Here is a 25,980-nt window from a genome sequence, read left to right on the forward strand (position 1 = left end):
AGGAGGAGGGGCTGGGGCAGAAGTGTCATGGAGGCACAGTCTTTTAGTGTTGGCCACTTCGCATCCTGTATCCCTTACCAGCAAGCTGGTGTGGGTAAGTCCTGCCCCGTCACTAACCTATGCTTGGTCGAATGCTCCTTACCCTGGCTCTAGACCCATTCTTGCCCATGTAGTTGATGGCACAAGTACACTAAAGAGGTGCCCCGTCCTGCAGCAGGTTGTGGTTGCTTGAACCATGCTGGGTCTGTTTGGACGGAACCGAGGTGGATAGATTGCCTGTCTCGGGCAGCGCCAGAGGTCTGGTACAGGCCTGTATTTTGGTGCGGCTAGGAGGGTCTGGCCTACACGTTTTAAAGCCTCTTCATTATTTAAGATACAGTGAATATGACACTTTAGGCGTAATAGCGTTTAGTATCAGAAAGGTGACACGTGGGTGCGGGGGGCTACAGGTGACTCAGTCAGCTTGTTGGTACTTCATTAGCAACTCACATATTTTTACATCTAGTCCCTTTCAGTTTTCTTTGCATGTCTGTTATGTTGGAGGTTTGGTATTTATTCTATGTTTTTGTAAAGTGTTACATACTGCGACTAACCGAATCCATGGGCTGTGTAAACCACTTTAAAAGCTGATCTGCACTGGTATCTGATTGACCATAATTCCCCCTGACCGATAGCTTTTGTAGTGTTAAAGGACTCTGTCTCCCGCTTGGGACTCCAGGATGAAGCGGTGCAGGAAAGGTGCACAGTACCCTAACGGTGGCAGGGTTAATGTCCGCCCTCTTCTCTGTTTGGGTAGTAAAGCACAGCCAACGGGCCTCTCACATCCATAGTGACACTGCACTAAGACTATTAATGCCCCTGACAACATGCTCTAAACAATCATTGCCAAAATCGATAGGTCTCATCTTTGGGAACCCTTTTGCTTTGCCATTTTTTTGGCATGATGTACAGCTCAGATTCTCTGCAGCATGGCTAAGGGAACTACATTTTAAAAAGGTGATATGACGTGGTAGTTTTGTTATTTTTGTGGGCGCGTACTTCATGCATGCTTGAGCCTACAAAAGCATGTGAGCGGTTTTCATTGGAGCGCAAATGGGAGGATGAGAGGCAAGTAACACTGAGGGGTGGGGGGGGTAAGCAACATGGAAGCAGCCTTGAAGGCAAGGTGCGGGGGAAGCAGGGCATGTGTAGGCGGAAGCAATACAGGGGGATGGTAACAGATGGTTGGGGGTGCCACTGGGCACAGAGCATTATGGAGTGGGCCAGGAAAGAAACACACGGACGAGAAAGCAGTGTGGGGAGGAAGAAGTACACGATAGCGAGCACATCACAGAAGTGGATGGGGAGAAGCACATGGCAAGTGTGCTCAGTTGGGCATTGGGTAGGGTAAGAGAAGCACATGAGAAAGACAGCTGGAAAATGCATGTACTCTTGTGGAGTGCTTAACTCAAAAGAAACAAACATTGGCATAGCCAATAGGTCTCGCCTTTAAGACATTACAAGTGTTTAGCCATACATGACATTATCCTTGATGCTGTGCCACCAGGGATTGAAGAGCTATACAATAGCTACACACTAGATCAAGCAGTCCGAGTTAGGAATATATGCTTGCCTTAGTAAACAATTTTGAACACATTCCAAGGCTTTTTAACGCCATGGCAGAACAAGCATTGAAAATGCAATAGGTCTCGCCTTTGATTAAGTAAAATTGCTGAACAATACCATTAGCAAAGCAAATGGCTTAAACTTAATCAAAGGCGAGACCTATTGCATTTTCAATGCTTGTTGTATACAGCTGTTGCCTTTGGAAATTCTCTGAACTTAACATCTCGAACACTGTTAACTTGAAGTTTGATTAGCGAACTAGCTGATCATGCCACTTTGGCTAAGTTCTTGATGATCAGTACTATCCTATCTCATTCCTTTGTGAGGGCCCTTGAAGGGATATTGGCCGAATATAATTGGAAGTCCCTGTGACCTATTTATCAAACAAACAAAACATAACCTCGATGAATAATAAAAGAGGAAATTTGCACATGGCCAATTTAACGCCCCACTTGAGCTCGATTTATAAAATCCACCCTGTCAAATGATTAAATAATGGTTCATTCCATTGTAACGGAGATAATTATCCGGACCACTGGAACCAAACATTCTGACTATGTGAGCTGCTGGTATCAAGATGTCACAAACAAGGACGGGTATTTTTCATGAGAAAAGGCTGTGCAGAATGCGGTTTAATTATTAAGTTGATTAAGCAGAGTTTATTGATTTGAACAGGGATACTAACTGAAAGGAAGAAACTCCCTACCGCCTTCCATATTTTTGGAGTGTACATCAGAACGATAAAGCAAACTTAAAACTATTGGTGATAGGTAGTAACAGAATTTGTTACGAAATCAACACGTTTACAACATTGGTAGGACATAAACTGAACTAACATATAGAAAAAGATTTTATAAAAATATAACTATATAGTGGCTACACAATTATAATGAAGATGAACTCTATTAAGGCAGGTACTAAGCAGTCCAATTGTCCCAAATATTACAATGCTGTGGGCACAACCCGTGCCTTGTCATGTAAAAGGCAGTCAGTAATCTGGTCACATGATCCTCTATTGCCACATTTTAATTTTGCACATCCTTAAATACAAGCACGATATATTAAAACCAGTTAAATCTCATGCAGTGTTTGACACGTTTCAACAAGAAAATTAATAATTGATCATCTTACTCTGCGGTACACACCCTTTTCTTTCAAGACTAAGCTCTTGTGTTCCGGCCATCCGGGAATGAGGTATTACTCATGCGTGTTATTAGTCAACAGTAAAATACTCTCAACAGAACTGGAAGAAACCGATACAGGCCACTGACAAGTGATCCTCAAAAGACAAATGTGACATTGGTCTACGATGGAATCCTTAAAGCCAAGTTTGTGTGTTGGACTAGTGTGTCGCTGCTAGGACGTGCTAACGGGAGAATGCGTACTATACATCACTTCTTTCCAAGGATATATCAAAGTCTGCTGCAATAATCCATGGCCGTTGCTATTATCATTTGTCGTGTATTCTTGATCCCTTGACCTGTCTTTACTGCAATAACCATTTGCCTTTTCGTATTCTTGCATGTAACCTTTTAATCTTCCTTGACCCTTCCCCCTGCGATGCATCCACATTTTTTTAGGTCGAGCCTAGCACAGCGCCCATGCGCTGCTCTATGGGAGGCGTCTTGTGAGCATTCCAAACTTCCCCAAGACTTCTCTGTGTGGGTCTGGCAACTCCCACACATTCCATTGGCCTTTAAGTGTGGCTTTCAATAATGAAAGCACGCAAATGGCCAAAGACAGGTGCATGTCCCACCTTTTCTCTAAACGTTCACTCCCATGGCGTTTTGGTCCCGGGAGCGAGCAACGGAGTGCAGCATGGCAGCTCCCTTGTTGTTGTGGATCGTGTTACTAGTTTTACTTTCGCGGTCGCGCTTGTTTTTTTATTTAGCATGATGTTCGTTTAACTAGCTCTGCACATGTGGCATTGAAAGGGTTATTCAGTCTTGTTTTGAACACGTCAGAGTAACCTACACCAACCCATCAGGATTCCACAGCCTGTGAACACAGAGTACTTGGCTTTTATGTATGCGTGATAAAGTGTTTGTCTGCCTTCACCACAGTGGCTACGTGCAGAAGTTTCATAATGGCTCATATCTATGCAAACACACAATATTGCTGTGGATTTAGCAAGGGGCGGCAATAAAGTCGTGGTAGGTCTGTTTCCTCTAGCGGTATGCATGTTTTTGTGAGTTTTCCAGAGCAAGCCATGTCTTTGCATGGTAGTTTGCTTTAGTTTACACAAGCAGATGTAGCAGTAGCGAGAAAGGCCAGGCTTCGTCAAGCAGAAAGTGATGAAATACCGCTCAAGATGGTGTTCACAGTAATGCACAGTAATCTTTCCAGGCAGCTCTTGTGTGTATAGCTTTGATAGATGTTTTTGTTTTGTCATCTGAATAGACATTTAAGTAATTAATAGTTCAGAAATTTTGAAGTCCTAGTTTCAGAGTCTGTCTGACCCTTCGGTTTTTAGATATAGAATTGCATCGAGCTATGGTTGGTAAAGTGTACGGTAGTGAATAGTACTACTTTAAGGCCATGGAGAGGAGAGGTGTTGCAGTCTTGATATGGATTGTGATCCAGCTGGCACTTCTCAAACAGAAGGACCCTCAGAGATAATCTGGTTTCAGTGGTGTGTACCTATTCTCACTTGAGGAGTTTCGCCTGAGCAGCGAGGCAGTCCTCAAAAGAATCCATGAAACATCTTGTTTAACAAACCAACCATATACACACAAATAACTTTAATTTCCTCCAAAGTGCAAACAGAACAACCAATGTTGATTAAGTTAATTTCTCAGAAATTAACTAAAAACGAATATTGGTGGGGGGGCGAAGAGGGGGGTAATGTGCATTAGCTCAGCAGATTTTTCGCATGAGCATACCTGTGTATCTGTAAAACGCATGTTCAATTTATGGTCCCTTGGCACTGAAACAAATGTTATTGTTACTGTACTGGGTGGTATTAATTTTATCGACTTTCTTTAGACGCTGCTTACTGTAACTTGAATACGGCGAGCAGAGTCTAAAGAAAGGGGGCGCGACCACCATTAAACTGGTCTCGCATTTGCGAGATTTTGCGCTATTGGTATTATAAATAACAATGCCTTTTATATGTGTATCGCTTTGAAAAACACATAAATAAAAGACTTTGTCATTTACAATGCCAATAGCCTAAACTCTCCCAAATGCGAGACCTACTACATTGAAAATGCTTGTTTTATATTGTACTCTTAAACGATAGCTATTTATCCATTCCACTCCGGCTCTGGGCCTGGACAGGCGGAAAACGCTCTCCTCGCTTCGCAGCTCTCTAGCGGAGGGCGCCATAGGAGTTCACTAAATCTAGGCACTGTCAGGAATGCTATTATTTCAAGGAGGGACTGTCTCGGCTATTATTATAAGCGTCCCCACCACTCTCTCTCCTGCATATCCTACACTACACCCTACAGGTACAAATGAGTGGACCAGTCCAACCTACGTAAAACAATACGCTTAACTCTGCACCCCTTGCATTCGGTAGACTCACATCTACTCAGCTTTACGAGTTTGTATTGTGAGAGATTTGTACACATTTAAACCGGATCACCTGGAGTCCTGTTTTTGAAGGATGTGGGGTAAGAGCTGCCGACTTTGGAGCTGGAGAGCCAGGTTCGAGTCTCGGCCTCGGCTCAACATCCTGAAATTCTGGGCAAATCACTTACTCTTCCCGTGCCTAGCACTACATAAAACTGCAAAAAGAAAAAAAAAAAAACCTTGTCATGTAGGGGAATCCCTTGCCCAGTTTGGCACAAGCTTACTTTTTCATGTTAGTGAAAAAGAGTAATGACCACACGCTGTGCGAGTTGGCAGATCCGTCACAAATGACGGCCCGCTGCCAAGGACTTCACTAACAGTCCAGCAGCAGTTCTCCATCCTCTAAGCAGGGGTGGGGTAATGGCGAGTGTGCAGATAGGGAGGTTTGCAAAACTCTAAATGACGCCCATTGTCTCGTTCTATGTAATTCCTGCTAAACATCCCTTAACACGATTTCACATTTCAATAGCCTCTGATTTTCACTTTATTTTATCACCAAATGCCTATTTATTACACAATTCATATGGCGGCCTGCGGATGCATTTTTCCTTAGAAAGTACGGCAGTTAGAGGCTGAGTCTGAGCGTAAAAGTTGGCCAAAAATAACCACACTGCTCTTCCCAAAGCAACCACACGAGGGCACATGAACACAAGTAATGAAAGATTATTACTAAAACCCAATCAACATATTTTTTTGGTTGAAATGGATATTCAGCACTATGCAAGTTGTCATCTTTTAGACGGCTTCAAGAGTTGCCAGAAACACATGACTGTACAGTTAAAGCATAGGTGTCAAACAAAGGACAACAATTCAAACTCGGAGAAGTAATGAGCGAAATCAGCACTAAACAGCGAAATACCAAGATCTTACCAGCACGTCGTTTTCATGTAGACAAGAGCATTCATCCATTAGTTATAAAGAAAAATCAGGAATATATTCTATGCATCAGAGTAATATATATATATGTATGTGTATACATATTAGCTATTAGAGTATTGGAATGTTGAGAGCTCCACTAAAGACAATGGAGCAGCAGCGGCATATTTAAACTGGTTTAGGCCCGCTGTACTTAACATTTCAATGTACTAATAAACAACCTCTGCCTTTCTCTTTCCCCTGCCTTTCCAAAATACATGGAGTGGGCAGTGGAAAGCAAAAGGCAGAGGCTGCGGGGCACACGACAGCCTTCCTCCTCCCTAGCTCAGAGTCACTGGAGCCTCGGAGGGAGAAAGAAGGCTGCTCAGCTCCTGGGTCGCCCTGACTCAGCAGAATAAAAAAAAAAGCACATTGAGCCAAGCTGGGGAGAACCAGGGGCTGAATGTTCAACAGCTAACAGCCGTGGTCCTGCATGTGGCTGTTTAGATGTTGAACAGTCACAGCAACAGCAGTGAATCAAAGGTGTCAGAGCTTCAGGGATTTCAACTCCCTTGAGTTCCGATGCCTTTGTTTTTTTAATTAGGACATTCTGCACTCTAGAGGCGGAATGTTCTAATAGCCCCATTGCCCTCCGTAGTGTGGCTATACCGGCCAATAAAGGCCCACTAGCTTGTCAAAGGCTCTCGCCTCGGGCCTATAACGTTGGAGCTGGCCTTTAATGGCCGATATAACCCGCTATGGCGGGCTATAAGGCTATATTAGAACATTGGAATGTTGAGCGCTCCATTGAAGACAATGGAGTAGCTCCAGGCTTATAATGGCTGGTATAAACCTAGAGTGTCAACATTCTAATGTTTGTCTTCAGGGTTCTCCCTTTTTAATTTAGAACATTCTACCCTTAGTGTGTGGAATGTTCTAATAGCCCTATAGCCATTATGCCTCAGGCTGTACAAGTTGTTATAGGCCCTCGCCTATGGCTCAGGCCTAGGACCTTTAACAACCAGTATAGCCCTCTGTAGCGTGCTATAAGGCTATAGTGGCAGTCGTCACTGGGTAGTTATAATTAGCTCTGCTTTTCCATAGAGGGAGTGTTTTTTGCTTTGCTAATAACTTTGGCCCCATTTGACCATTCGTCACAAAACCTTTCCCCCAAAAAAGTTCATCCACGTCAGCTCCTTTTTGGAACATTTCAGGGTGATCTATCCAGCGGGGGCCAAGAAAAAAGGGGGTCCCACAACACTAAACTCCCAGGCATTTTCCATAGAGTTCTTTAAGAAGGGCTACTGCAAAAACTGCAAAACAGAATGACACCAAATTGGTCAGGAAGCTAGATCTTGATCCGTAGATTGTGCTTTTTGTGTGGAAGTCAGTTCAGTAGTTTTTAAGTTATCAAGGGTTAAAAAAATATAGATATCCCGATGGTTGGGCTTGCGAGCGTCCGACGAGAGTGCAAATTAAAAAATGGAGCCCTGTGATTGGGCAAGTGGCCAGTTTTTGCCGTGAGCCTCCGTGCTTCTGCTAGAGAGTGAAAGCTTCTGCACTCTTGCGGGAGTGTGAAGGCTCTTTCAGGAGCGTGAAGGCTGCAGCGAGTCTCGCGAGCGCTTTGACTGACCGTTAGAGTTTTAGAAATTAAATGCCCGCCATTACTGTTTACTTTGAAAAATTGCAGGTATTGTGGAAATGAAGTAAAAAAAGCTATATAAGGGGGCAACAGGAAGGCATCCAATCCCTCTAGATTTGGAGAGGAGGTCTCTGAGTTAGAACTGCTGTAATAAAAATAAATGTATATTGTTTTTAAAAACAAATTACGATCTCACAGGTCTCTTGCAGGATCGCAAATAGTAAAAAAAAAAAAAAGTAGGTGAGTTCTCAATACATTCTACAAGTAGAAATGCATATTGTGGCCCTTGTAAGCGAGAGGAAGTGTATACAACATAAGTACTCTGATGAGTAGAAGGTGAAAAAAATCATATGATCTCGCAAGACTGTCGCAGGATTGAGAAAAATAGGAAGGAGTAGGTGATCTTTGAATACTCTCTGGTATATACACTTGTTACTTTAGGAGTCTTAGTGGAGACGGTGTTTATCAGAGTCTACTATTTACACCCATCAGCTTGGGAAGAGTGGTGAGTAGAGTTAAGTCTCTCCCCACACCCTTTTACGCACACCCATCATATAATGGATGGCTCTCGATGGAGAAGCCAGTCTCTCTCCACTCCTTACCACGAACATCTGTAATCTGAGAGAGAGGTCTGAAAGGAGAGACCAGTCCCTCCTCACATACTACTATGCACATCCGTCATCTGAGAAAGACGTCTGAAAGCAGAGGCCAACCCACCTACACACCCTAGTATGCACACCAGTCATCGGAAATAGAGGTCTCAAAGGAGAGGCCAGTCCATGCACACACCCTACCATACACACCCGTCGTCTGAGAGAGATGTCTGAAAGGAGAGGCCAATCCATCCATACTATGCACACCCGTCACAAGAGGGGGGGTCTGAAAAGAGAGGCCAGTCCCTCAAGAACCTTACTAGAAGTTCTTTTGAGAACCCACGGCATAGACAAGAACAGTCAAAGTACACAAATGTGTGATGCTTTAGCCTGCAGGGGGGAATTACACAGGCAGAGAAACAGGGCGTAGGCAATCAGACTCACACTACTTAAATGTAGAGACCAGCACTGTTAATTTCATATGCCCACAACCTAATACATGCAATATTTGCATAAACCCAATCACCTTACTCCCACACCTGGCGTCCACATAAACATTTGGAGATGCCTGGATTATTATACATAGCTGAGGCACTGGTAACGTTGATGATATTAGTGTCCTTGGAGATTAAAGTTGCCTTGTTCAGAATTATTGTGAAGACCATCAGTGATATGAATGGCAATGGTTTATTGCTTTCCTCCTGGTGCATCATAGATATCTACCTTTTTGACCTGGAAGTCTGCTGCTTAAACGGATTCCTAAAATACGTTTTGGTATGTATCAATAAACCAAGAAAATATTATAAAAATTGTTCTTCTCTAGATGATATAATTCCATACTTCCAGACCCCGAAGAGCGATGGTGGTTGCGTAGGCACTCTGCACGACGTTTGGTGAGCGAGCTTATCATCTTTTTCATGTATGGTCATGCACTTTTTGTATCCTTACTGCCTCCTTCATCTTGGGTGTTTCTCTCCAATGGAATTAGTTTAAATTGTACTGGGACCACCTGACCCGGAATCACTCCCTCAGATGCAGCCCAATACTTTTCCAGCTCTGATGACGAAGCACCCAATAATCTCATGGAATCCTAACTGTGACATACATGTATACACCACCCAGAATGAATCACCTGCCTCTGTGACGCCTTTAAATATCCCATAGATCATTCCTTAGCATTAACACTCAAGGAAAAGAACACCCATTACTTGTACCACAGGATGTAATTCAAGAAGATCAAGCATCAGGTGGGAGTCTCAGAACTTTCAAATTCATTCAAGTCTGTTAAATTCTTACTTTATCATCAGCCCCATACAATTTCAAAAGAACTCCCCCTGCTAATGCCAACCCTTCAACAATTCTGATCCTATGTTTTATTCTAGGTTCTCCCTCAAACATCCAACTTTTTATCAACCATCTCTACACCAACAATAAACAAACTGTAAGGCTTCCTTCTTAATTATTTGGCATGGCACACTAACAAACAACTACATTTCAACTGTAATGATTATCATACATGATTTTCTTATTGATCTGCTGCCTTGTTAAAGGGAAAAACTTTGCCCCACATTACTTGCATTTTGGGCTTTTAGGTCTCTAGTCAGGGTATGAAGCATCACAGGTGGCATGTAGGTTCCATGTAGTATATTAAAACGGATCAGTCTGAAGCCAGTGTTACTTATGGCTACATATTAAGTCTGATATTTTACCCCACGCCACAGCAGTGAATGACAGATCGCGACTACCTTCCCACTTATTTCGCCTTTGGTGCTGCCTTCATCATATCTTTTCCAATAGCATTATACCCAGGCACCGATCGGCCGCTGCTAATGCAGAGTGGCTTCAAGATTTGCAGAACGTGGTTAGAATCACCACCCTGTGAGCTGCCCTGTGAATTCTATGAGATTGTAAAAACTGTTTATCTCCTGGTGCAACATGCAGTGGTGCTGCTTCAAATGTTATCATCGCTTCTTTCTCATAAAGGCCTCCACTATTCATATAACAGCCCCTCCTATCGCGACATGACAAGGTCCATTGGTATTGTTTGGAACTGACAAGTACCTGGTGCAGAACCTTTGGGTCCTAGAGAGCACGGACTCTCAGCTTCCGCAGGAAGACTTTGTTGCTGCTATATTTAAACGTGTGCTAGGGTGTTTCCCGAACTGCTGCCACATTATAATATACTTATCAAGTCAGTATCAACTAGTTGGCCTCTGAGGCATACAGCCCCTAAAAGCCGTTTTGTGATCACTCGATCCTGTAACATCTTGCAGCTGAGCAGCCAAATAATAACCCTCCAGATTTGGTAATTGTAATATTTCCTCATAACAATATTGTAGTGTGTCTGCTTTAACGGTGCATTGCTTACCATCCCTCACCAGAGCAGTCACTAAGCTGTACTACCTTTTGAAAGCATGAGATGAGAGTAAGTGCATACAACACTGGAACAGGGGAACCATATCATCTGCAACACCACAATTCAGTGATAAAGGGTATTCTTGCCGTCACCCATCCAGTATTCATAATGTGCCATCAACCGATTCTGCTGAGTCCTTGAAATATACCAGCATATCACTGGAATACAAGGATAAAACAAGCGTGTATGAACTGACCGCCACACCACAGAGTCTGACTTGGTTTACAGACTCATAGATCTGCTGCTAGAGCAAACAACCATAGAGAATGTGGATAACCTATGTAATGCTTCTTTCGAATTCGTATTCTGATGAAATCATGCGATTCGTCCTGACCCTTGCCAGAGATCTGGAATACAACAGTGATACCATTGCTCTAAACCGCAATGAAAAATTCATAATCTTCAAACAAATATCTCCACAACGCGGTACCAAAAGCTTTTCCAGTTCCTAGACACCAAAGCCAGCCCTTCACTACGATTCACCTTTACTAATCATTATGTCAGCCAGTCTCATAATATGTGGTGCAGTTATTTGTCACCACAGAAATCTGCATACCTCTTCATGAATCAGCAGTCATTACTTTAGTTTGGGCCATATGTATGAAGGCAATTTTGCGATCGCAAATCAGCAGTGTCCAATGTATGACACAAACACCCCTCGCAAAATAAGGAATAGCAAATTTTGAGATTCCCTATTTTGTGATTGCATTGAAGGAATCGCAAATTGCGATTCCTTAAATGCAATGTAAGAAGCACAATAAAAGTGCGATTTGGCTGTAAGGAATCGCAATTTAACACCAACTTCAAGTTGGTGGCAATTTGCGATTCCTTTGAAAAATGCACTTTTTTGCATTTTCAAAGTGCCATGTGACTCACATACATGCCCTTATGGCATGTATGTTAGCCACATGTGCATACATGCACATTTCAGGGGTGCAACAGGGTGTCCTTTTGACACCCTGGCACCCTTGAAATTGCATTCTCAAGTTGCGATTCTCTAATAGCAAATCGCACATTGAGAATGTCTTCCCATTCATTCCTATGGGCCTCTAGGCCCATAGGAATGAATGGGGAGGTATTCCTTAATAGCGAATCGCAATTTCCAATTAAGGAATATGTAGGATTCGCAAAACTTTTTGCAAATCCTACATACATACTGGCACATGCATCAACAAAGCCATTTGCGAATCCTTATTAGCGAAAAATAGGGATTCGCTAATAAGGAATAGCAAAAGGCTATGCATGTAGAAATCGCTTAAAAAATAGCAATTTCTAAACATTCCTTAATTGCGACTCGCAAATAGCGAGTCGCAATTAAGGAATACCTCCCCATTCATTCCTATGGGCCTAGAGGCCCATAGGAAAGAATGGGAAGAAATTCTCAATTTGTGATTCTCAATTAGAGACTCGCAAATTGAGAATGCAATTTCAAGGGTGCCAGGGTGTCAAAAGGACACCCTGTTGCACCCCTGAAATCTGCATATGAGTACATCTTGCACACACATATGCCCCAAGGGCATGTGTGTGTGTAAAATGGAACTTTGAAAAATGCACTTTAGTGCATTTTTCAAAGATTTTGCAAATTACCATGAAGTTCAACATCATGGTAATTTGCTCCCCCTATTAGCACAATCGCTAGTTTTTTTACTTTAATGCATTACATTTAAGGAATCTCAATTTGCGATTCCTTAAATGCAATGGCAATTTAAGTAATCGCAATTTAGAGATTACTTAAATTGCGAGTTTTGCATTTGGGATGATGCATCCGAAATGCAACAAGCAATAGGTCTCGCCTTTGGGACCTTATAAGTGTTTAGCAATGCAACAGTTGTATAACTAAATACTTATAAGGTCCCAAAAGCGAGACCTATTGGCTATGCCAAGTGGCCGTGCGGCCGCGAAAGTAAAAGTGATCGCGATTGCGATCACGATCAAACATCAAAGCGGCCGCAAAAGTGAAAGTAATCGCGGTAAAGCGTGGCGCGTGCGCCCGCGCACATGCACTGTAGCTCTAGGCTGGCCTGGTAGCACTTTTTGGAGCCCTCTCAATAAGTCTCGCCAGACCAGCGCATGCGCTGGGTCAGGCGAGACCTAAAAATACCGGTCGCAAAGGGGCAGATTCTGAGAATCTGCCCGTTTGCGACCGGTTTTTGCTTTGATGCATGTGCGCCATAGCCTTTTGCGATTCAAAAATAGCGATTCGAAAAAAATCGCTATTTGAGAATCGCAAATGGACATTTTCATACATATGGCCCTTAGTCTCAAAGCCAGCAGTTTACGCAGCATTTTGTTACCCAAATTAAGCATAGACTATGGTCTATATCCCCCATAATACAGAAGTTTATTTGGTTTCAAGAGCATGACACAAAGCTTTCTGGCAATTAAACCCCTTGTGCACCTGCCTCCCAGTACAACATCAATAATCTTTCTACCAATTGTATGTCTGTCAGACCCTGCTTGAGAGCGGAGGGGCGGGGGGGGGGGGCATGGCAGATAATGGCTACAGGGCCTCAAATATAGAATTTGAGGTTGTTCGTTTTTCCCTGGTGTCTAGAAGCCCAGCCTAATACGAGTGTGCAAACTGGGCCAACTACACGCTTCCAGCACTTGTCTCTCAGGGTGGCGAGGGCAAACAGGCAAAGATTTCTCAGTAAGATAGTGTGGGGACAATAACTTAGAACTCAACAGTCAACCAACAGACAGAATAAAAACCAAACGAAATACTTTGCAGTACCAGAGGTTCTTAGTAAAAGAGTTGTAATCTTATTTTACAATTTTCATCGAGGCATTACATCCCTTCCAGTGCCCTCTCCCAGCAATAGGAGCAGTGTGTAGTATGAGTATGGGTATAGGCATTTATTAGGTGCAGTTTACTAAATAATAGCTGTCATCCTAGAGGCATCAGTCAGTTCTGACAGCTTTCGCCACTATGCGGCAGGATTCCAGATGACACAATGATGCTTGACACTTAAAAGTCTTGGCATAGTTCACAGCGGAATCACTCTGGGAGACCGGGGGCCACCTTATAACAAGGGAATGCAGAGAATAAACTTTCACTGTCTCTGGAAGCAATATTCATCCTCCATCTTGTGCCATACTAACCAAGGGCCATCCAAGATGGATTTCACCGGCCCCAGTGCTCCGATTCTCACCCCACACAGAGTCCTACAGCCCAACATGTGCCACGTATCCACCACACATACAGGCACTCAACATGCACAAGGTCTGCGGTCAACATTAAAGTGAAACTTTGCACGAGAGAGCTCAGTAGAGGGTGCCCTCAACTTGGCTGTTGTTGCCTCAATTTTATTCGCTGACGAAATGCTTTTATTAATACTGTGCAAAAGCGTACGTTTAAATAAGACATATATTGAATGCTAGATTTGTAGTAGGCAATCATACTTAAATGTTATAGGCCTGCAAATGATTGAAAGTGCTTATTCAAGTGAGCCAAACTGTAGATGCCATGTTAACCGAGGAACACTGAATAACACTAAAAGGCCGGTTTTTCCACATTGAATAGTTATTTGTGCACTGTGATTTTCCTTTCATTATAAATGTTATATTTTCCAGGAGCCTTCTGTTAGCTAGTGACTATGCGTTTGTTATGTATTAGACAACTGATAGTGAATTCTCACAGAGAGAAGGGGAGATGACTGGTAGAATGATTAATGGGAAGAACTGTCTGGACATCAACGCTGTAATTTTTCAAGGTTCAATGTCTGAAAACCTATTGTTTTCTTTTACAAAATGGAAAGTTTGCCTATTTCCAAGAGTTTGCTGAAATTCTACTGGAGGATGAGGAAGAAGAAAGAAAATAATGTTACAACATAGAATTTGTGCATCTATATTAGTGCATGTTCCTAGAGCAGAGTAAGATTACTTCCCGACAGTCTGGCTAGAGAATCAATCTGAGTTTCTTAGACTTCTTGATGTAGGGGTCATTTAGTTCATTTCTTGATGTCGGCTGATTTTTTTTTTAGAACTTTGTTTTTGCGTTTATGACAGAGCACGTGAACACAGTGACAGTAAGAAAACAGATAGGAGGGAAAAAGAAAACAAGAAAAGCCAGTCATCATAACAATGTAGCAGGTGGAGAAGGCATGTACATACAATGCAAATCAATAATACATTATGTAGACACCCTTATTACATTTTCATATCTTTGAATGGTAGTAACAAAAAACAGGTCTGGAAATTGTCAACAGGAAGCTTAGAAGTTTAATGTGAGCGGAGTCATTTGTCTCCATCGTGCAGAGCTCCTCCCCATCACAAGAATGAGAGCTGCGCTGATCCATGAACCTGGCGAGGAGACCTGCCAACACCTCCAGATCCTCCTCAGCTTTATCTTCGTGCCTACAGCGTCTGAAGTGAGTCTCCTCAGTAAACACCCATTCAGCCACATCCGCCACCCATAGCGCTACACTCAGCCTCCTCTGACCCATCCAAGTGATCGCTACCCACCTCTTACCCAAAAGTAGCAGTAGGTGAAGGAATTTAAAAGCCATCTTTTGGCCCTTTGGTCAGGAAACATCGCTCAGCAGCCACACCACAGGTTACATGAACACGAGCATATGCACCACCCCGCTCACTCATGTGATCACTTGCAACCAGAATTTGTGCACCTCTGGGCAATCCCATGCTAGGTGTAGAAACGTAGCCACAGGTGCGGAACATCTCGGGCAGTCAAGAGGTCCACTGAGACCCATTCTATGAAGCATCAGAGGTGTAGCATATGTGTGGTGTAAAAAGTTAAAGTGGATACGTTTTAACGTAAAATTACTAGATACCGTCGTCCCCAATGAAAACAATTTCGTCCATCGAAAATCATCAAGCTGTACCTTGAGATTATGATTCCAAGCCTCCTATGCCAGAAAAGGGGTAGACCATCAATCTGCAGTCATAGCTTTGTGTAAAAAGGAGACAAGATGACGACCCCCTTCCCAATTGTAACAGGCTCTGAAAGGTCTGCGAAGAAGCCTAAACCAACAGGGATGTGTGCCGTAATTCCTGCACATGATTGAAATACTGGCATAATGGAGGAACTGTCCCAGCCCCACTTGTAAAGTGTTAGTTGTAGCCTTAAATGTGATAAGTTCTTCCTTAGGGAAGAGGTCCCCCAATGTTTCACATTCTCCTAACCTCCATCCTGACTCACCCGTACCGTGGCGGTAGGACTGGTACATAACAGGTACACCAAACATGAAACTGTACCCGGAACCCCATGGCCTCCAACACCCTCATGAGATAATGCCAGTTAACAGTGTCAAACGCTTTGGCAATATCAATAGAGACCACTGTCAACTCCTCTTCCTGGCCTTCCACTTTGTGCATGACATGCATGAGTTGCCATAGATGTATAGTGGTACTGTGCCTGGGTATAAAACCCCATTGGTCATCATGTATGAGCTGCTTGATTGCAGGGCACAAGCGGAGAGCAAGGGGAACAGCTCCTGATATACTTGTTCCAAATGGAACATAAACGTCTCCAAAATGTCACCCTGCGTATAAACATTCCAGCCCTGAGGGGACCGAAGATGAAGGGAAAGACAGCGGGAGCCTCTCGCTGAAGTATCCATGCCAACAGCCGAACAGAGCTATCTCCCTCCCTGTGGAGCAATTCTTGGTAGGATTTCAGAGAATACTCCTCTAGCCTGGCCCGTACGTTGGCGACCTTCCTTTTAGCCTGTAACTCCTCCAGTTGCCTCTCCCGCCTTGCTGGCATCCCCTGATGAACTCATGCCAACTAGTCTCCCCCCTGACGGAGTTAATCCTGTAGTGAATGCTTGACCTTGCAGGAGAGGAGTAAACACCGCCCCAAAATCACTGCCTTCATAGCCTCCCATTCCGTCGATCTCAAGCGTGTCATAGATCAGTTAATTTCATATAAATCCGTTAAAGCATGGTTCAAGATCTCCCGGCCCTCAGGATCCAGAAGAAACTCTGGAGACAGCCTCCAGGTTAACGTGCGTGGGGAGCACATCCCCGTTCAATTTCGCAGTAAACCGGGGTGTGATCCGCTAAGTAACAGGATAAGTGGGAGATCGCACTGGTGATAGGGCCTAGTGATGCAATCACAAGGACACAATCCAGTCTATGAGTGCCATGTGTCTGAGAATAATATGTAAATTCCTGTGTTGTTGAGTGTAAGGCCCTCCAACTGTCACACAGGCCCAAACTGATCAGTGATCTACCTGAGTGCTGCGGTCATCTTCAGTTTAGTTCAGTCGGGGAGGGTGCCTATCAAGTGTACCATTCATTATACAATTGAATCCCTCACCCATATAACCCAGGAGTCCAAAGCCAGGGAGATCAGGTCACGTACTTTCAGATAGAATGTCTCCTCCTCAACATTGGGGCCATACGTGTTAACGATGGCAACATCTACCCCATCAAGTCTCCCCTGAACAAGGAGATAACGGCCTTCCACATCCGCCTCCAAATAGGAGAGGGCAAAAGGGACCCCCCAGGGCAACCCAAATAAGTACGCCCCTGGAACGAGTTGAATAAGTAGCAGTGTAGGTCTGGCCCCTCTATTTTTTGGTTAGTTTCACGGCTTTCCCATTGGACAGATTGGTCTCATGCAAACAGGTGATATCCATTTTAAGCCGTTTAAGAAGTGAAAGGACCCTATACTGTTTTTGCTACGAGGCCAACCCCTGCACATTCCAGGTTTATCCATCATAAAATGTGAAGCGCATAACAGTCAGCCTCCCCCTCGCAACATGATGGCAACTACAACCTTAGGAAGGAAAGAAGAGAGAACAAAATAACCCCCCAAACTGAAAAACCCCTCCCACCATGGACATGTATAAGCCAAACACCATTTCTTACAAGCCCACAAACTTCGATGTCTTAGGATGTACACCACTGCAAAACACCCCGCCCCTAAAGAACAACCCCAATGCCCCACAACTTACCCACTAAGGGTGAATCCGCACAAGCACAGCACACCCCCATAGTCAGTGACCCACACATGTCCAAAAACATTGAGACCGCAAGTGCCTCAGGAAAGCGCCCATACTCAGTAACAGGATATTCACTGCCCAGCAGCAGGGACGCCACACAGCAAGCTAGCTGCCCCCCACCCACATAGCTGTCAAGGAGTCCCTGAGAGGCCCCTCCCCAATCGCCCCTACTAGCCAGCCGAGCTCCAATGTGCAGTTCAGAAAGTCAGGCCAAAGACTAAATCAGCGGGTGCCGGTAAAACAACATTCGACTAAGCTGGGAGGGAGTCCAGGGCGGTCCCTCATCTGACACAGTTTGAGTCTGTAGCGTCTCAGGCAACAAATAGGTTTCGGAGTTAAGAGTATCTATAGTGCCGTCATCCTGTACCAGAATGGGACCAGTGCCCCTTCCTACTAATCTGGGACCACCTCCGGAGCGGTGGCACCTGCGGCCACACCGCCCACTACGAGTATAAAACAGATCTACCTCATCCAGGGTGCGCACTGGACGGGTATCTGGCATGTCTAACCAGGACCAAACATCCTCAGGCCATCCAAGAAATTGAGATAGGACTGCTAAGATGACATGGAACTTAGCCGGGTACAAAAGCATAAATCGGAGGCCCAGGGCATGGAGCTTCCTCTTCACTTCTAGGAATGATTTGTGCCACTCCTTAACTCTGTGTATAATCAGGGTATATTGCAACAGAACAACTGTCAAAGTTCGGGACAGGCGCCACCCTAGCTGCCTTCAGGATGGCGTCCCAGTCCCTGTAGTTCAAAACCCTGGAAATTAAGGCACGAGGCGGAGCCCCAGGAGGAGGAGCAGGTATCAATGCCCTATGAGCCCTTTCGATGACAAAGAAGTCAGACAACTCTTTGGGAGAAAGAGAGTGCCTCACACAGTGCTCTAGGAAGCACTCTGCTAACTGCCCCTCAGCCTGCTCAGGAAATCCCAGCAGGCGCACATTGTTCCGCAGGAACCTGCACTCTGCATCTTCGACTTGATTCCCTAGAGTGATGGACACAACCTGAAGCCGAGACACATGCTGCTTGAGCTGTCGTACCGCGGACTGCAAGGTAGAAATATTGAATTCCACCATCTACACCTTGTTTACTACCTTGCTAAGATCTGCAAGCAGGAGGTTCACTATGATCGATTACCCTCACAATCTGTCCCTCCAAGGCAACCCTTGAGCCCTGATTTGCCTCCAATGGTGCAGCCCAAGAAGGCTCCCCCTGCTGCACTGGAGAGCACTCTGGAGGGTGCGAAGGCTCTTAAGAAACAGGTTTGGGTGCGCCTTGCTTAGTTGCAGTATATGGAGTAAAGGTGTTTCCTTGCTGTTGTGGCTGAGACCTTTCTCTCTCTCCATGATTGTAGTAGGAAAGGTTTGTTCGTATCGCCACCTCCAGTGGACCAATTGGCACAATTAAACTTCCCAGGGACAGACACGTTGAGGGAGGGGACAAAAGGGTTGGTGAAATTCTGCACAGTGAATGCCCAGGGCATCATAACAAGACCAGCCACCGCGAGGACAGAAGGAGCCCAAGGAACATCACATGCCCCAGGCAGATTTGAGCCACCCTGCCACCAGTCAAAAGTGCCAATATTGTGCAGCCACCTGTACACCCCTGGGTCCCCCACTCCAGGCACCCAAGGTGAAAAACTCACAGAGCTATCAATGTTCTAAGGGCAAGGGCATCAGCACCTGCTGCCACTCCAGTGCCAAACATATGCAGCTCAGGCATTGATCTCCAGATGCCCAAGAGAGTTGGGGTAGACACTTCCAAGGGCAATGCATGCAAACCCAGGAAAGCCGCTTGCAGTCGTACACCCCTCCAGGTGTGCCGCACAGGACGCGTGTCTGACTTTCCCAGCCACTCAACGAACATGTCCCCAGCACCCAGGGGACCCCATCGAGGGAAGCACAGTCAGTCCAAAGGGAGCCTCGGGGACGAGAACCCCTGCCTTCTTGTATCATTCTGACCAATTTGTTTCTAAGCCCTAACATGAGTTGATTACTTGTGGTGCCCTCTGTGTTATTCCTCTATAATCTCGTCTTTCATGTTCAGTTACTTGTTTTGACAGACTCTTACACGTGGAGGTCAAGACGCATACATACACTCGAGTGGGAATTTATACTACAATGTACTCAAACCAACACCTTTCATGACTTCTCTCTCACGTAACTAGCAAGGGACTGGCACTGCCGCTATGCCTATCAGCTTTCTATACACATCGGCTATCAGGAAAATACCCTACTTTAGTTATTCAATAGTGCCTTGATATGGATCTGAGATAGACCAAGTCATGTGTCAGGTATACCTTCCATTTGCCTCATATTTATTTACTATTTGTGACAGTAACTGCTTATTTGGAATGGTAGGTCACTGAAGTGCTTCCTGCAGAAAGGTGTGTTCAGCCTGCAGAAACCACTCTCCATGTTTGGTTAGTTATATGCCTGCTGCATAGATTCTTCTAGCGTGTGGAACAGCGGGCAGTTTAGACATTGCCCAGTGTAATTTATAAAGCACATAATATTGAACTAAGCACCTCAGGATGGGCGGTGTGGGATTTGCTCTGTCCTAGAAGCTGAGGGCTAGAAACTCATACAGGGCAGCTGTGGGGCCATGTATTCACAACTCAGTAAACAAGTTGCCAATATAAAAAGACAATGTATTTATTGTTAGTTGTGATTGTGATGGCTTCTTCGGAATGTTACTCTTCGTGTGATGAGTTAATGTACAAATATTTTAAGTGACACTTAATAATATTATTTTACATTTCAACTGAACAAAAGCATCAATGATTACAAAAGAACTAACAAGCATTGGCAAAGCCAATAGGTCTCGCCCTTGAGACTGTTGCCTCTGGCTTTTCCTTTTGTTCCTGTGGAGTGGAATTATTTGGCGTGGAGTGGAATTTTATGGGGAGGTGCAGGCTTATGTGGTGTGGGGTGGCATCGTGTGTGGTGGAATTAAGTGCTATGGAGTGAAATTGTGTTGAGTGCAATTGTGTGGTGTGGAATTCTTGCGTTGGGTGAAATTATGTGGAGTGGAATTTTGTGGAGTACAATTATGTTCTATGGTGCATATTGAAATTATGTGGAATAAAAGTATGTGGCGTGGACTAATTATGTGGAGTGGTATGGTTTTGAATGATGTGTTGTGGGGATGAATTATGTTTTGGAGGGTGGATTTATGCAGTGTGGGGTGGAATTTCGTGGTGTGTAGTGGAATTATGTGGTGTGTGTCATGGAATTGTGTAGTGTTGAATTGTGTGGCGTTGAATTGTGTAGCATAGATTTGTGTTGCATTGAGTGGAACTTTGTGGAGTGGAATTGTGATGTGTGGAGTTCAATTGTGTGGCGCTGAGTGGAAATATGTGGCATGGAGTGTAGTTGAATTTTGTGGAGTGAAATTATGTGGTGTAGAGTGGAACTATGTTGAGTGCATTTGTGTGGAGTGTTGCTATGTCGCATCGAGTGGATTTATGTGGAGTGCAATTACGTGGTATGAAATAGAGTGTAATTATGTGGAGTTAAATTACGTGGTATGGTATTATGTCGAGTAAAATAATTGCATGGTGTGGAATTGTGTGACGGTGACTTGAGTGGCGTTGATGGAATCATGTGGTATGTTGTGGGGTGTAATTATGTGGAGTGTAATTATGTGGCATGATGCAGAGTTGAACTTTGTGGAGTGTAATTATGTGTTTAGGAGCTGAGTGCATATATGTGGAGAATAATTATGTGGCGTTTAGTGCAATTATATAGCGTGGAGTGGAATTATGTTTAGTGGAATAAATCTGGTGTTGAATTTTGTTGTGTGGAGTGTAGGTATGTGGTGTGGAGTGTAATTATGTGGACTGGAGTGGAATTATGTTGCGTGGAGTGGTATTATGTGGCAAGGAGAGAAGAAAAAATATGTGGAGTTGAATTTGTTGGATTGCAATTATGTGGCATGGAGTGGAATGATGTGGAGTGGAACTGTGTGGAGTTGAATTTTGTGGTGTGGAATTTTGAGATGCTTAAATGTGTTGTGTGTAGTGGAATTATGTGGTGTGGATTTGTGTGTTGTGGAATTGTGTGGCACTTAATTGTGAGGTGTGTTGAATTATGTGGAGTGTAATTATGTGGCATGGAGTGAGGTTGAATGTGTAGTAGCATTATGTGGCATGGAGTGAAATAATGTGGAGTGGACAGAGTGGTGGGTGGTAGTAGAAGAAAGAGGGACTGAATAGGAGGGGATGGATTCAAATGCAAGCTTCCCAGTGACAAAATAAATACCGTCAGCAATGTAAACATGTTTATCTGCCATCTGATATCTGCAAGCAAGCCAGGAGATAAGATGTGACATAACAGCCACAGCTGCCTACTTTGGTTTGAGTCATGGCGCCAGCTCAACATCCTGTGACTCTGGGCAAATCACTTAATCTTCCCCTGTCTACACAAAAGGAAGTTATCAAACACTTTACTATTTCTTCTACTCCCAGGCAGCAGAGCCTGTTTGCCCAATATCAAAGCACTAAACTTTGTATTTGTGACTTTTGTGTAGCAAGAGCTTGCATGTTGCTTTTGTTATAGTTTTCATCTCGTTCCATACAAAAACCTTAAGATTATACAAATAAATTGAATATGTCATACATTCATCTTTGGTAATATTTCTCCATAAACCTTTCATGCAGATGTCAAACATCAACTGTTTTAAAGAAAAATGTCATCTTGTTTCCCTGTTATAAGTCCTCAAAGGCAGAGATTCTCAGTGCAAAAATAAATAATGTCGGCATTTGCAGTGGGAAGCTCTGACTTTGGAGACTTCAAACACAGAAGCAAGATCTGCAGTCTGATATCTGCAAGCAAACCAGGGTAGCGGATATGACGTAATGGCCAAAGCTATCGGCTTTGGAGCTGAGGAACTAGGTTTGAGTTTCAGTGCCGGCTCAATATCCTGTGACTCTGGGCAAATCATTTAATCTTCCTGTGCCTATACAAAATGAATGTGTCCTTGTGTAAAGCACTCCAATACCTTCAGGTCAAGTACATGCTATAGAAAAGCTGCCACAAAAACAAAAGTCAGAGGACCGGACAAAGACATCTGGTCTACCGGCTGATCTATTGTGCTGGGCGGGGGCACGGCAATGCGAGGGAGGGGGAAACAAGCAAAACACAGATAATGGGATGGAGCAGACGACAAAGCAAGCTACTAAAGATGCACTCTACAGAGTGGTTTAACAAAAAGAAAAAAAAAAACTCCAAAAAGCGCGAGCAGTGTAAGGACACAAGTACTAGGGCCATGCTCCTGGGGACGGTCACAGTGGCGGTTCCTCCGCAATGGCAGAAGAGCGTCGCCCCACTGCCTAGCTTAGAGCCAGCAAATGTAAAATAAATCGATATTCTTGCATCGTTTTATTCTACATTTGCCGGCTCATAGCCAGCGGTGTTGGGAGAGGTGGGGCCGAGGCATGGGAGGGGGAGGTTCTAGTGCACTCCACTCCCTAAGTGCTCATGTGTGTTTGGCCGGCCGTTTCAGGCTGACCAAAACACACATGCATACTTAATTTTTTTCCAGCCCAGCTGCATTGAGCAGCTGGGCTGCAGAAACCCCACAGACTCCCTGGTCTGAGCAGTGCGCCTTTCCTGCCTGCTCAGACCAAGCCCCTCGCCGCTCTGCAGTGCGGGGATTGGACAGGGAGTTCGTCACAAGGGCTGCTGAGACCCAGGAAGAAGAGGAGAGGCAGCGCGACGAGACGCGACGCTGGAGGCAACAAAAGGCAAGTAGTTTTTTTAAATATTGTCTCCCCCATGCGCAACACCTCCCATGTGACCCCCACCACCCTTTGTTTAGGGCGGCTGCCGCTGCAGTCACATGCAAGAAGAGGGAAGTGCCGACGGCAGGCCTGACTAGCTGGAAGCAAGTAATTGAAAGTGGCTTTGAAGCCATCCAATGGTAATTGATGGGTGACGTCCAAGTGCACTAACAGGAACAATGTGTCTCAAAGAGACCACGCATGCGCGGTCTACGCAGGAGCTAAAAAGGGTCAACACGTATTTTGTGACTACTGCAAGCTAGTGTGTCACTTATTAAGGGCTTGTGTTTTATCACAATGAATGCTCAATAGGGCACTGACAAGCCAAAAGTCATAACAAAACGGAAACAAAATACCAACATTGTTAGAAAAGAACAGAAGAACAATCTAGACAAAAGAAACAAAAGAAAAAAGTATAAACAGCAAATAAAGACATTATGACAATACATCATCTTATCTTTTAATTAGAACCATCAATCCAAAATGTATTCCAAATGTTATTTACGAAAGATTAGATTATTATGAATCCTCCTGTAACAATAGAGAAAAAATTTCATAGTAAGAGTAAACACTGACATCTGTTACTGCTGGACAAGGAGTTGGCTAAATATATTGGAGAGAAGCCTGAGGTCCATTTAAGCGCGGTAAGTCATTTAAAAATATTTAGTGCACGCGTGACACTATTAAGTATTCAAAAATCAATTAGAAAGACTATTATTATTGATTTGACAGTTTTTTAAGTGCAGTAATTGCATATGCATAAAGACTGAAAACATTGAATTTAAAGTACTATTTTGAGATACAATAAGATATGTGCTCGCTTTTACTTCAGTGCTTTAAAATGTTTTTTCTTTTACTTTTATTAAACAATATTTTACATACAAACATTTGCAAAGCCAACAGCTCGGTGCTCGCATATAAAGAAGAGACCTCATAGTTTTGACACTGCTTGTTCATTTACTTTCTAACTCCTGCAATACTTCTCATCCTTAATGCTCGTCAACTGCGCTATTTTCCTCCAGTTCCCCCCGTGTTTTTAATAACGTGCAGTCAATCGCTGTACCCAAATAAAAGAGCTGAAGCACGACATGGTGCCCAATTCAATAAAATGTAAGTGCCCTTTAGGGAAGTCCCACGTTTGCAATGGTAAGACCATTAGGTTTTAAATGATTTGGAACAATGTCTTCCTCTTAACAACATTCGCAATTGTTAGAAAACGTTCCAATGCGGCTCCCACGCGGGTAGATAAGTACAATACACTGGTGCATAACAAACTGCAGAAAAATACGCAATTGAAAGAAGCTGGGCAGGATGCGACTGCACTATTCAGTACCTTTCACGGACTCCCGGGCACAGCTCAAGCGTTCCGCTGACGTAAAAATCTGTGACGTTTGCCTTCTGTGGAGTTGAGGGGTTTCCTCCACTCCAAGATGGCTTCAATTTGGACTTCTTTTCCCATTGTAGAGTTTACCGTGTGAACTAGAGAAACTGAAGAAGGATATGTATCGACATGGTAGTAAACCGAACGAAACATGGCGGCCATATTGAATTTGGATTTTTGTGTTGTATAATTGTGAAGTCAGTTATTATTTAAACAAGGGAACGGCGAGTATCATCATTTGTTAGGATCTTTCTAAATGGACGACTAATATCGGGATCTCCCGACTTAATCGAGTCTGTTGGTATGCATGTAACTAGAGCATAGCTGCCAAGTTTTCAGCATGCATAGGAGTGACACTTCTATGTTTTCATTGCGTCTGTGAGTGACATTTGAGTCTTTATGCGTGACACTCTATCAAGAGTGGCTAGCAAGAAATTGTGTATGGACAACACAGCAAATCTTTCGCAGTCTTTCAGATTACTTTCCTTGTTTTCAAGGACAAAATAAGAGAGGGCATCCACCTTAAAAACTGTATTCATTTCCAATGAGTTTGCTGTGAACCACCAAGTCCCTGCGGAAAGAAGCGTTACACAAACTTGTTCTGATAAGCAGATAGAAAAATATTATACAAGTACAAAAATGTAATTTTATTGGCTGCTTCTGCCTGAATTACGTATTTTTGATATAAAAATTCAAAAACAACGGGAAGCATGCTTGCATAATTTTTTCGGTCTTACACACTAGAGCAGGAAAAAGAGTTGGAACCACCGAAAAATATGACTAAATCCTTTAATTATACAAAATGCATGCAGTGGAAATCCTGAATTCATCTGCATTGCTTGCTCAGGTCGAGGGGTGGTCTTTGTCTTCCGTGGCTCTGTTTCTTAGCACACTTTTGATAATCTGTCAATCATTTTCATTCAAATGTTGTTCGTGGTGACAGTTGCCAGAGCAGGAAATTAAAATACGAAATCGGGTAGAACTTACCACTGGCTGAGGAAAGGGAAAGTGGAGGAAGACACGTGTAAGCAGTCCATACTCTTGTCCCTATGGTGACACCGGCCACTACAGGGAAAATCTAATTTGGACAAAACATTTAAGAAGGTGAACAGAAGTAATGTAAACAGCAGCATTGTAAATGTGAGCAGCGCCTCTCACA

General features: G+C 43.9%; 1 protein-coding gene across 2 annotated transcripts in view; it reads right to left on the minus strand.

Annotated features, from left to right (window-relative positions):
* The window catches only part of AOPEP (aminopeptidase O (putative)), a 1,648,611-nt gene that overhangs the window by 1,433,768 nt on the left and 188,863 nt on the right, over window positions 1–25,980 (minus strand). Inside the window, exon 1 of one of the 2 annotated variants that reach the window (XM_085632906.1) lies at window positions 24,774–24,904. The exons of the other annotated variant lie outside the window; for it this stretch is intronic. The gene's annotated coding sequence lies outside the window, so the exon portion shown is untranslated. Of the gene's footprint in view, window positions 1–24,773; window positions 24,905–25,980 lie in introns of those variants that run through there. 2 annotated transcript variants of the gene reach the window in all.

Source organism: Triturus cristatus, chromosome 2_1 (genome assembly GCF_964204655.1).
Source record: "Triturus cristatus chromosome 2_1, aTriCri1.1, whole genome shotgun sequence".
NCBI lineage: Eukaryota > Metazoa > Chordata > Amphibia > Caudata > Salamandridae > Triturus > Triturus cristatus.